Below are 14,324 nucleotides of genomic sequence, written 5' to 3'. Positions count from 1 at the left end.
TCTACTGATTTTCAAATGAAGAAATTGGTAATCCCTAGAAATATTTATAGAGCTGTATTGAAAATTTATGTTTCATTTCATGAAAATGATGAATTTTGGTATACAAATCTTGATAATGATTATTTAATGGCTAATAATTTGAGTTTGCCTGGAAATGGTCCTTTTAGGGAGGTTTTAGTGAAGTTAGATGATGATTTAGTAGGAGTTGTTTGGCCATTTACTGTGAATTTTACTGGTGGAATTAATCCCCTTCTTTGGAGACCAATTAGTGCCATTGGATCATTTGCTTTACCCTCTTACGACATCGAAATTACTCCGTTTTTGGGTAAATTGTTGGATGGAAACTCACATAGATTCGGGTTTTGTGTTACGAATTCGATGAACGTATGGTTCATTGATGCTAATTTACATCGACGAATTCGGGTCAGTGGCTTTTGAGATGAAGCAGCCATGGAAGGATAGCAGGAAGAGGAAAGGGAAAAGGGAAGAAGAAGAAACTAACCATGGTTAGGTTAAATTCAAAATTTAACCGGTATTTAACGGAAAAATCATTAATAGTGTTACGGCTGTAATTAGCATATACTTGGGGGGTACATTGAAATTAACTAGGGTACCATTGATATTTTGCTATAGTACAGGGGTACCATTGATATTTTGCTATAGTACATGGGTACCATTGATAATATCCCTATTATAAATTAATTGGCAATTTTCGGAACAAAAATATTTCTTGTTTATCACAATCTCTCTCGTTTGGATTTTAAGGCTCATACGAATGTACTTTGAAAAATAAGCAAGTCTCCTATTTATAGAGTTTATTTAGCTAGTAAAAAACGGAATAACTACCCATTCATCCTTATTCCTAAGATTAAGGAGAATTAAGTGGATCTTAGATCTAAGGAATAAAAACCCATGGTTAACTCTTCATAACCTTATTCTAAGGAGAAATAAATGGAGGCTTGTTTGTCAAGTAAAAAGCCACGGTTTCTTTTTCCTAATAATAGACAAAGTAGTTATCTCTTAATTAGATCCAAAACACAAGCCAATTTATAAGGACAAAAATAAGGAGAGAAATATTCCACTCTTTAAAAGAGTACACGGTTATTTTAAGGTGGTTATAAAATTATTTTGCCAATTAATAATTATTTAAATAATACAACAAATTAATTTTAACTAATACATCAACTAAAAACTCAGAAAATAGAATTTAACAGAAATTCCGGCTGACGTAAAATCTCTAGACTCCAGTCTGGGAACAATGTATTGTCTCCATTTTCCAGTAACGTCATATCATCAAACGTGGGAACATTAGACTTCCTGCCTACATTTGACATCCTAAGCGATATACCTTATCTAACTTCATTGGATTCTGACTAGTACACGTTCATAGACTAAGTCATAGGCACTATCAGCGATCCTTAACACGACTGGATATCGACCTGTTTATAATCTCTAAAATACATTTTGTGACATTTGGGAATTTTAAATAAATAAAATCATTTTAGGCTTTGAACTAATTAGAAAATTTACCATGAATTAAGTGAGTTAAGTAGGTTATAATAATAATAATAATAATAATAATATATATATATATATATATATATATATATATATATATATATATATATATATATATATATATATATATATATATAAAATAATAAATTAAAAAAAATGAGGTAAAATGTTAAAAAATGGGCGGCAAGCTAAAGCTAGGTGATAAAATTTTTTAATTAAGACTTATCCTAAGGATAAACCCAAGGATAAAGATCTTGGAGTAAATCATTAATACTTGCCCATGAAGGAAATGAAAATAATAAATAATTTCACAATCTTTACCTATAAATAAATGAAGCATGCCGTGGGTAAGGAAAAAAAAGAGAAGGAAAAATCAAAAAATTATTTCATAAAAGATAATTCTTAAAGAAAAATTCTAAAAACCCTAGGAAAATTCCTAAAAATCCTTAAAAATTTCCTAATAATAGTATTTAATGTTAATTATAGAAATTCAAGGGGAGGAAGCTAATTTTTTGGCAAAAAATTCTACAACAAAGGAATTTAATTAATATTGAAATTATTAAAGGTATAAATTCTTACATATATTTATTTACATAAAATTATGCTCATAAATTTTATATGTGTTTAGTATATATAAATTAATATTTCTAGAAATTTTGGTGAATTAATTCATTGTATATTATTTTATTTGAATTATTCATTAAAATTGTCAAAAACTGCATAATCTGAAATAATATAAATTAAAATAGTAAACATTAACATTTTTAAACGAAAAGTTTTCTTTACATATATATATGAATATAAGTTATGTATTAATTTCGTGAATTATAGTCGAGTATAAATATTATTATTAATTTTTGCTAAAAAAGGCATAAATAAGGAAAATCATAAATTGGATTACCATTTCTTGATTATATTATATTCTATTGCCATACTTTTACCAAATTAATCTTTGCAATCAAAAACCTCCTGAAGTTATACATTTGAGATTCAATTGTATTAAGTATTATTGAATTTTGACTAAGATGTGTAAGTTGTGTCTTGATTAAAATTGGAGACTAGTAATATTGGGTAATTTGATATTCTTGAATCGATTGTCAGATTTTAAAGGTTAGAATGCTAGCATAACTCTTGGTTAAGCTACGGTCTTAGGAGGAGAGATCATAAGTTACATGTTAGTATAGTAGTATCGAACGCTCTCTAGTGATGTTATGATCTTGTTATGCTTCAGGAGGCGACGTCATCGAGGAACCTTTCTAGTTGATAGCTGCGAATCGATAACGGCTTTTTGGAGCGTCTCGTTGGTGAGTAGTAGCAGTCCCTTAAAGGGTCTGGCCAGACTACTTTCTTGAAAATAAACTTTTTACTAAAGCTCTTTTGAATTGGAAATTGTTGAGAAAAATGTTGTTGTGAATGCTTATGCTGACATTATGATATGGTCAATGGATCGGGCTTGCGAGCTGCTCATTGACGGAGTTGAGGGACATTGTTCCCTGCTCCCTATTTGAAGCGAATTGTCATTGAGATATTGACTAGCTTCACCTGAGAGTGACATAGTCTTAGAGCTATGGATGAGTCTCTAAACTAGACTCCCTGTGCGCACATAGATCTAGGGAACTGATGTTGCTTTTAAACCTATGATTTGAATTACTGTGTTTTGTTGTTTTGGATTGTTGCTTCTGATTCAGTTTAATCTGATTCCCTGTTGTTTCCATCTTTTAGTCGATTACAGATCGAATCCGGTCGGGAACAATTGGGTTAGCAATGTTGATGAGGGTGCCAAGGATGTCCTTTTGAGCTTAGCCAGTGGGAGTTTATAGTATGTATTAGGAATTTGTTAAATGTATATTAGTTCTGATTATGTTGGTTATATTGAACTCGAAGTGAATTGTAAGATTACTTTATGTTTAGGTTAGATGTTTGGTTTGAGATTTAGCTGAGTTAGTCACGTTGAAGAGCTTGTGACCCCTTTGCTTGAGTTTTGGAAGTGTGATTTCAGTTTCTTGGGAAACGAATACAGTGATGACCCTGTTTACCCAGTCAACGGTCAGTCGGGTTGTTACAGTTGGTATCAGAGCAAGGTTCGTGAATTGAGGACCTTTGGATGGGTAATAGACAAGTGTGAGTTAGAGAAAGACACTAGGTGTGAAGTTAGAGATTGGGTAGACGCTAGTTAATGGAGTATCGTGAAGCGGACGTTTGATTCAATTATTGATTTACAGTGTTTCATATGCTTATGTGTGCATGTATCTTTATCGAGTTATTGTTGTTGTTAAAATATATGTTCTTTGTTTATTTGTGCACGTAAAGCTATGGCTGAGAATCGTGCGCCACGTCACGAGAGTTATGAGACTAAGGAAGAGTCTAAGAGCTTCCATGACTCTGAGCGTACGGTCACGTCACAAGAGGCATCTCATGCGCGATCTGATCATACCGAGACCTCTACACCTGTCATTCCGGCTGCCATCATAGTCGAACGGTTTGAGACTATGCTAGAGATGTTCCACACGCAGCAGCAGCAAAACCTTCTTCTACAACAGCAGGTGCTTCAGTCACTTAACGCCGAATCTTCAAAGGGTAGTTCTGGGCACGATTTAGGGGCGACACAAGCAGAGGGTATTCAAAGGTTAGCCCCTAAGACGTATGATGGCAAGGGTCCTCCTACTAAGCTAGACGATTGGATCCGGGAAGTGGAGAAGATATTCGCGATACTGAAGACACCCGAGGATATGAGGGTAGATCTAGCGGTTCATTACCTGACTGGTGACGCTGATACTTGGTGGGTCACCCATAGAGATGCTCTTCTACAAACTCCTTCCACAGTTACATCGGAGCACCCTTCTACCGTACGTCCTCCTTCCTGGAGCTTGTTTGTGTCAGCGCTTCGCGACGAGTTCTTTCCTCTACATCTTCAGCGGAGGATGTTCGATGAGTACTCTCGACTTACGCAGGGAACCCAGACCATTCACCAGTACTATGTTCGATTTATGAAATTAGCTAAGTACGTGGACGACATGAAGATTGGGGAGAGATTCAGGGCTCAGAGGTTCTTATCAGGGTTAAGTCTGGATATTCGGGAACGTATGAGGAGCTTGGGGCACGAACATGTTAGGGACGTATATCACGATGCTTGTGAGGCTGAACGCCTATGGGATGAGCGAAGGACTACTCAAGGGTTGAAGCGACGTAGGGAGGACACCCATGAGATATCACAGAACATTGGGGGTAGACGATTTTTAGCACCTACACAGTCACACCGAGAGCCAAGATCTAGTTTTGGGAGATCAACATTGAGAACTCCTCAGAGTAGTAGGAACATTGAGTGTTACCATTGCGGGAAGAAGGGTCATAAGAGGACTGATTGCTACAAGTACATACGTGAGCAAGGTTTAAGGGGTACACTGCAAGGTCCAGCACAGAAACCGACTGGCAGTCAAGCTGGTGTAACTCAGGATAGAAGGCAGGGTCGACCGCAATCATTTTTTGGGCATGGTTCGCAGAGTCAGGGGTCCGCTATGGGAGGCTCTTCCAGACCATCTGTCGGTACACCAGTTAGCGGCACCAAGGCTACAGGGAAGCTTATGACTCTCAAGAGAGATGAAGCAGAGGTTACACCGGGAGTTATAATAGGTACGTTCTTAGTCAACAATAAACCTGCATATGTTTTATTTGATTCGGGAGCATCTCATTCATTTGTTGCATCTTCGTGTGTATCAAAGTTGCTTTTGTCTAGTTCGCTTGAGATAAATAGTGAGTTTACACAACCATCGGGCGAGAGAATCTTATGTTAGCGAGTGTATAGGGATATGGCTTTAGACTTCATGGGAATGGATTTACGCGTAGATTTGATAGTGTTTCTTTTAGATAATTTTGATGTTATTTTGGGTATGGATTGTTTGAGGAAGTACAAGGCAAGCATTGATTGTTGGATGAAGAAAGTAGCTATACGAGGGCTTAAAGGGCAGAAAGTGATTTTTAAGGGTTTTGTGCCAAAGAATCACACTAAAATCATATCTGTTATCAAACTAAAAACATATTTGAGGAGGAATTACCCGATGATTCTATGTCACGTAGTAGACACGACGATGAGCACACCTGAGATAGGAGAGATACGTGTAGTATGTGAGTTTGAGGATGTCTTTCCTTCTGAGATACCTGGATTACCACCTCCGAGAGCAGTTGATTTGACGATTGATCTTGTACCGGGCACGAGTCCTATATCTAAGGCTCCATATCGCATGGCACCTAGAGAGACAGCAGAGTTAAAGGTGCAATTGCAAGAATTGTTAGATAAGGGTTATACACGCCCAAGCGTGTCTCCTTGGGGCGCACCCGTTCTCTTCGTTAAGAAGAAAGATGGATCCTTTAGGTTATGTGTAGATTAACGAGAGCTCAATCGAGCAACTGTGAAGAACAAATATTCTCTTCCTAGGATAGATGACCTGTTCGATCAGCTTAGAGGTGCATCGGTGTTCTCTAAGATCGATTTGAGGTCTGGCTATCATCAGTTGAACATCTCGCCAAAGGATATTCCTAAGACAGCCTTTAGCACAAGATATGGGCATTATGAGTTTACGGTTATACCCTTTGGTTTAACCAACGCACCGGCGGCATTCATGGCCCTCATGAACAACATCTTTACCGCATACCTTGATCGATTCGTTGTAATATTCATCGATGATATTTTAGTTTATTTTAAGGACGAGGATCAGCATGCCGAACATTTGAGGATCGTATTAAAGACCTTGAGAGAGAATAAGTTGTATGCCAAATTCTCAAAGTGCGAATTTTGGCTACGCAAGGTTTCTTTTCTTGGGCACATAGTGTCTAGTGAGGGTATATCGGTAGATCTAGCAAAGGTGGAGGCGATTTCGACTTGGGCCATACCGAGGAACGCGTCTGAAGTTCGAAGTTTCTTAGGTTTGGTGGGGTATTACCGAAGATTTGTACGCGACTTTTCCAAGATTGCGCGACCATTAACGCAGTTGACCAGAAAAGATATACGATTTGTTTGGAATGAACAGTGCGATGAAGCTTTTAGGATTCTCAAGACACGACTGACTTCTGCACCTATCTTAGCACTACCTGATGGAGAGTCAGAATTTGAGTTGTACACTGATGCATTGAAAAATGGTTTGGGGTGTGTGTTAATGAAAAATGGGCGCGTCATTGCGTATGCTTCACGGCAACTAAAGACCCATGAGATCAACATTCCGACACATGACATGGAGTTAGCTACGGTAGTCTTCGCTCTCAAGATATGGAGACACTATCTGTATGGTACTAATTTTAAGGTGTTGTCAGATCACAAAAGCCTGAAGTACATATTCACCCAGAGGGAGTTGAATATGAGGCAACGGTGATGGCTAGAGCTGATTTCAGATTATAATCTGGAGATCCGATACCATGAGGGAAAAGCTAATGTCGTCGCTGATACTTTGAGCTGGAAAGCTGTACATAGTTTATGTAATGCCTTAACTAGAGTGCGTTTAAGAGAAGAAATAGAGGAGATGGGTATCGAGATAGTAGACCATGGGGTAGTGGCGTTGATGATGGAGAACATCTGATTTGTTGGAGGAGATTAGGATGAAACAGACAAATGATACACATTTGATTGAGAAGGCATCTCTGGTGGTAGAAACACCTGACCCACATTTTAGCATTCATGAGGATGGCAGTTTGCAATACGACGATAGATGGTGCGTGCCTAATGACTCAGACTTACGTACTCGCATTCTTAAAGAGGTGCATAGTTCATGTTTTTCCATACATCCGGTCACTAACAAATTGTACCAAGACCTTAAGAGAACGTTTTGGTGGCATGGTATGAAAAAGGATGTTGCTAATTTTGTTGCCAAATGCCTAACCTGCCAGAAGGTCAAGATAGATCACCGTCGACCCCAAGGTTTACTTCACCTGTTGCCGATACCCGAGTGAAAGTGGGAATCAATATCTATGGATTTTGTGTGTGGACTACCGAGGACTACGAAGGGCAACAATATGATTTGGGTCATAGTTGATCGATTGTATCGGCACATTTCATTCCGATGAAGGACACCTGGAACAAGCATCAGTAGGCTTTAGCCTATCGACAGCAAGTGGTGAGACATCACGGAGTCCCACGAGACATAATCTCAGATAGAGACGCTCGGTTTTTGTCTAATTTTTGGCAAAAGCTACAGGATTCTTTGGGTACTGAGTTAAGAATGAGCACAGCGTTTCACCTAGCTACAGACGGACAGACAGAGTGGACTATACAGACACTTGAGGATATGCTACAAGCTTGTGTCTTAGATTTTGGTGGTTCATGGGACGATAAGTTGGATATGATAGAGTTCTCATACAATAATAGCTGTCATTCGAGTATCGGGATGCCGCCATTTGAGGCACTTTATGGTCGTAGATGTCGTAGTCCTGTATGTTGGGATAATAGTTCGGATACGGTAGCTGTGGGACCGCCTTTGATTCAGGAGATGATCGAACAAGTCCAGTTGATACGAAGGAGGATGAGAGCAGCGCAGGATAGGCAAAAGAGTTACGCAGACCAACGACGTCGACCTCTTGAATTTCAAGTTGGAGATAAAGTCTTCCTTAGAGTCTCACCAATTAAAGGTGTGATGAGGTTTGGGAGGAAGGGTAAACTCAGTCCAAGATTCATTGGACCCTACGAGATCCTTGAGCGCATAGGCGAGGTAGCATATCGACTTGCGTTACCTGCGTGTATTGATTGAGTGCATGATGTGTTTCACGTATCCCAACTGAGACTGTACATCAGGGATGATTTACATGTTCTTCAGCCCGAAAAATTAACCCTGGATGACACCTTGCAGTATGAAGAGACTCCCATTCAGATTCTAGATAAGAAGACGCGATTATCCTTGGTTGTTTGCTTAGGTATTTATATTTTTTTATCGTTTTATAACTATTGCATCTGCTTATTCTTAAAGAGTTAAGTTCGAGGACGAACTTTATTCTAAGTTGGGTAGGATTTTTAGATTCAGAATAGTTTTAGTAAGTCTGGATGGTTAACATGGTTAGTCGCTAAATGTAAATTCTTATAGGGCACAAGTATGAGAACTTAATCAACATAGATTTACGATATGTATGTTAGCAGGATATTTGAGTATATGCTTTGTTCAACTTCGAGGACGAAGTTCTTCTTAAGTTGGGTAGAATGTGACATTCGGGAATTTAAAATAAATAAAATCATTTTGGGCTTTAAACTAATTAGAAAATTTACCATGAATTAAGTGAGTTAAGTAGGTTATAATAATAATAATAATAATAATAATAATAATAATAATAATAATAATAATAATAGTAATAATAATAATAATAATAATAATAATAATAATAATAATAATAATAATAATAATAATAATAATATATAATAAATAAAATAAAATAAAATAAAATAAAAAGAGGTAAAAATGTTAAAAAATGGGCAGCAAGCTAAAGCTAGGTGACAAAATTTTTTAATTAAGACTTATCCTAAGGACAAACCCAAAGATAAAAATCTTGGAGTAAATAATTAATACTTGCTGATGAAGGAAATGAAAATAATAAATAATTTCACAATCTTTACCTATAAATAAATGAAGCATGCCGTGGGTAAGGAAAAAAAAAAGAGAAGGAAAAATCAGAAAATTATTTCATAAAAGCTAATTCTTAAAGAAAAATTCGAAAAACCCTAGGAAAATTCCTAAAAATCCTCAAAAATTTCCTAATAATAGTATTTAGTGTTAATTATAGAAATTCAAGGGGAGGAAGCTAATTTTGTGGCTAAAAATTCTACAACAAATTAATTTAATTAATAGTGAAATTATTAAAGGTATAAATTCTTACATATATTTATTTACATAAATTATGCTCATAAATTTTATATGTGTTTAGTATATATAAATTAATATTTATGGAAATTTTGGTGAATTAGTTCATTGTATATTATTTTATTTGAATTATTCATTAAAATTGTCAAAAACTGCATAATCTGAAATAATATAAATTAAAATAGTAAACATTAATATTTTTAAACGAAAACTTTTCTATACATATATATATGAATATAAGTTATGTATTAATTTCATGAATTATAGTCGAGTATAAATATTATTATTAATTTTTGCTAAAAAAATGCATAAATAAGGAAAATCATAAATTGGATTACCATTTCTTGATTATATTATATTCTATTGCCATACTTTTACCAAATTAATCTTTTCAATCAAAAACCTCCTGAAGTTATACATTTGAGATTCAATTGTATTGAGTATTATTGAATTGAGGAACCTTTCTAGTTGATAGCTGCGAATCGATCACGGCTTTTTGGAGCGTCTCGTTGGTGAGTAGTAGCAGTCCCTTAAAGGGTCTGGCCAGACTACTTTCTTGAAAATAAACTTTTTACTAAAGCTCTTTTGAATTGGAAATTGTTGAGACAAATGTTGTTGTGAATGCTTATGCTGATATTATGATATGGTCAATGGATCGGGCTTGCGAGATGGTCATTGACGGAGTTGAGGGACATTGTTCCCTGCTCCCTGTTTGAAGCGAATTGTCATTGAGATATTGACTAGCTTCACCCGAGAGTGACATAGCCTTAGAGCTATGGATGAGTCTCTCAACTAGACTCCCTATGCGCACATAGATCTAGGGAACTGATGTTGCTTTTAAACCTATGATTTGAATTACTATGTTTTGTTGTTTTGGATTGTTACTTCTCATTCAGTTTAATCTGATTCCCTGTTGTTTCCATCTTTTAGTCGATTACAGATCGAATCCGGTCGGGAACAATTGGGTTAGCAATGTTGATGAGGGTGCCAAGGATGTCCTTTTGAGCTGAGCCAGTGGGAGTTTATAGTTTGTATTAGGAATTTGTTAAATATATATTAGTTCTGATTATGTTGGTTATATTGAACTCGAAGTGAATTGTAAGATTACTTTATGTTTAGGTTAGATGTTTGGTTTGAGATTTAGCTGAGTTAGTCACGTTGAAGAGCTTGTGACCCCTTTGCTTGAGTTTTGGAAGTGTGATTTCAGTTTCTTGGGAAACGAACCCAGTGATGACCCTGTTTACCCAGTCAACGGTAAGTCGGGTTGTTACACATTTGTTTATATAAAGTGCAGTCATCATCAAAACCTAAGAGGGCCAACAACAATAAAGGATGAAGTTAAGATTGTATTTGAAAAATGCAAATACTTAATTGAATTGAAAGGGAAATTATGCTAACATTAATTCTTAACTGAAATGAAATCAAAGCTATGAAGAATACATGGAAATTACTCAAAATGAATGGTGAAAACTCCGATGATCGCTCCATCTTCCTCTTCTCTATTTAGAGGCTTCCAATAACAAGTTTGGGTGGGGGGGGGGGTGGTTTCATGATTGCTCCACCACCCCTAGGTTGTTGGAGGGGGTGCCACCTCTAATGGATAGGGTAGGGTGGTTGGCAGTCTTGGCAGCATCAATTAGAAGCAACAAATGTAATTGGACCTCGAAGATACTTAAAAAGATCGAAAAAGCTACTGCCGCCCATTTCACTCGACTCGAGTGAATCCCGCTCGACCAGTCGAGCCACCATCAGCTCCAACATTAAAAACTTTAAAAATTGGACAGAATGTGAAGTTTGGCTCTGCTCGACTCGAGGCTTCTTGCTCGACCAGTCGAGCGGATGTCCTGTACTCCTGAATTGAATACTGCTGATGATCAGAAGCTCTGGAAGTTTAAATGCATTTCGCTCGACCGGTCGAGCGAACTTCAGAAATGTAATTCTCAGCTTCTGCGTCGAGGAATGTTCTTGGACTGCTCGAGCTACCTTGGCTTTAGCCCATTCTGGTCAAGTAGATCTACTTTGGCTTCTTTTTGGCTTATTCTTGTGGCTTGGCTCATGACGTTTCACTTCTTTGAGCCCTCGGTGTTTAGGTGAGCAATGTATGTAACAAAAGGGGCTAGTTTGTGCTCGGTGTTGATGATTAGATCCTGAAATGAAATAAAATACTAAAGCAACAAAACAAGCGTAAAATCCAATAAACCAATGTGATAACATGTAGTTTCCTGACGATAAACAAGCAACTCATAGGGGTAAAAATAAAGATAAAATGTAGATAACAACATGCATAAATTGTGATAATTTATTAACAAAGAAAGAAATATCAAGACGAGTTTATGACAAATATTGCAATGCCCCAACTATAGCTTGGTAAGTAGTTGGATTAGAAAGAGGGGTGTCGTGGTTTAATAGGAGAAGAGGGCGAGAAGTCATAGGTGTTGTAGTAGGTTTAGATTCAAGCATATTAGTACGTTGGAGGATATGATGAATGTATTTACTCGGGGATAAGAATAAACCATGAGTATGAGGTATAACTTTTACACCAAGAAAATAAGAAAGCTTTACCATGGCTTTTAATATGAAATGAGCGAAAAGGGAAGTGATGAACTGATTAATTTGAGTAGGATTAGGACCGGTAATAATAATATCATCAACATAAACAATAAGATAAATGGGGGAAGTAGTTGATAAATATGAAATAACGAAGGGTTAGAAATGGTGGGTTTAAAACCTTTGGAGAGAAGATAGCGGCGAAGTTCATCATACAAGGCACGACTAGCTTGTTTAATTTAATTTGCAAACATGATTAGGAAATGAAGGATGAATAAAACCAGAGGGTTGAGATATGTAGACTTCTTCAGAAAGGGTACCTTGTAAAAAAGCATTATTAATATCAAGTTGACGAAGAGACCAACCATTGGAAACAACAAGTGATTGTTTGAGTTGAATTGTAGTAGGTTTGACTACTGGACTGAAAGTTTCAACATAATCAACATTAGGATATAGATTAAACCCTTTAGAAATAAGTCGAGCTTTGAGACGATCCAAAGAACCATCAACTTTATACTTCACATGGAAAACCCATTTGCAACAACCAAATTATGAGCAGCAGTAGAAGGAACGAGAGACCAAGTATTATATTTAGTGAGAGCATCAAATTCCTTTGACATTACTTGACGCCATTGAGGATGCTTAAGAGCAAAAATTATATTTGTGGGCTCTGATACCATAAAAAGAATATGGGAAAAGATGATATTCTAATAAAAAAATAGAGTACAATATATAACTAATAGAAGCCTACGATTATGCCTAACAAATCTCCTTCAACATCTTTACAAAATCAAAATTAACATAAATAATATACAAAGTCAAAGGACACATTTATAAGTTACCTAAAATCAAGGAATGAAAAATCTAATTACATAAATGAATAGTTTACTTAATAAATGCTAGTATTAGCGAAGAGTATATTTTAAGTGGAAAAAGTTTATTTTTTCAGAGAACAAATTTAAAATATATGAAGTATATCTTATAAATCATTGAATCAAAATTTACTAAATGGTACGGTTTTGCATTAAAGACTTAATGGGCAAGCAGGCGCGGAAGGGCAGTAGGAGGTCGCCGTGTTTGAGCTTCTGTGTTCTATGTTTTCGTTTTTGGCCAGATTTCGGTCATTTGGTGCCACTAAGCTCGTAAGGTGCAACTTTTATGCCGGTTGGACTTTTAACACTTTATGATCTTTACTCTTTCGGCTAATTATATCTCTATAATTAGGTTTTTATTTGATTTTAATCGCTTTATTACGAGTTGAATTGTCACAAGCCCATTTTCTTAATCTTAAATATTTTGACAAATTAATTCAATTATCGTTTCGTTTAGTTATTTCTAATTTCATTATAATTTCGAGTTTTATTCCACTTGTTCTTATGTTTTTTGATTATTTTTTATTTAACAATTTATTTCTCTTAGAATAAAATTTTAGGTTAAAATTATTTTATTAAAAAAATTATATTTAATTATTTCATTTTTTTCTTTCTTTCATGGAAATTGGTATAATAATAATAGTTTAGTATTTTAATTATTTTAATCTAGCTAATTTAAGTACAATAAATTAATTTAATCATTTCCTATATTATTTTATGATGTAAAAAAGAGAAAAATTCCTAAACTCTTTTTGAGGTGGCGTAAGTTTGATATAGGTGGCATGGTATTAGTTTTTTCTATTTTTTATTTATTTTCATTATCTCTTTATTTCATAAACATGAAGATAAAGTTAAAAAAATAATAAAAGCTAAGGCTATGTATAGACTACAAACGTAGGGACAGGGAGGGAAAAAAACAGAAAAGAAAAGAAAAACATCAAAAACTTTTAAGTTATTCTTTCATAAATAAAAATCTCACTCCTTAAAAATCTCTAAAATTTTAGACGAATTCGTAAAAATTCTCTAAAATTCATTAATAATCCTAATAGTGTTTAATATTAGTTTAAGAATCAAGAAGAGAAAGCTCGTGGCTAAAAATTCTGCAAATAATAAAAAAATCAATTAATAGTGAAAAATTAAGGTATACATTGTTACATATATTTATTTAAATGAAATTATGCCCACAAATTTTATATGCACTTATAATATATGAATTCAGTTTTTTTTTAACTTTTAGTGATTTAATTCGTTGTAAAATAATTTATATGACTTATTCATGTTAATTTCCTAAAACCGCATAATTTAAACTAATTTAAATTACAATATTAATTTGAATATTTTTATACAAAAATGATATTATATATATATATATATATATATATATATATATATATATATATATATACTATATATATATAGATACTATATATACATATATATATATATATATATATAATATATATACTATATATATATATATATAAATAACGTTCAAAACATACATCTATATATATATATATATATATATATATATATATATATAATATTATATATATAT

The sequence above is a fragment of the Amaranthus tricolor genome, chromosome 7, assembly GCF_026212465.1.
Source record: "Amaranthus tricolor cultivar Red isolate AtriRed21 chromosome 7, ASM2621246v1, whole genome shotgun sequence".
NCBI classification, from domain to species: domain Eukaryota; kingdom Viridiplantae; phylum Streptophyta; class Magnoliopsida; order Caryophyllales; family Amaranthaceae; genus Amaranthus; species Amaranthus tricolor.
Note: the sequence above shows the minus strand (reverse complement) of the source record.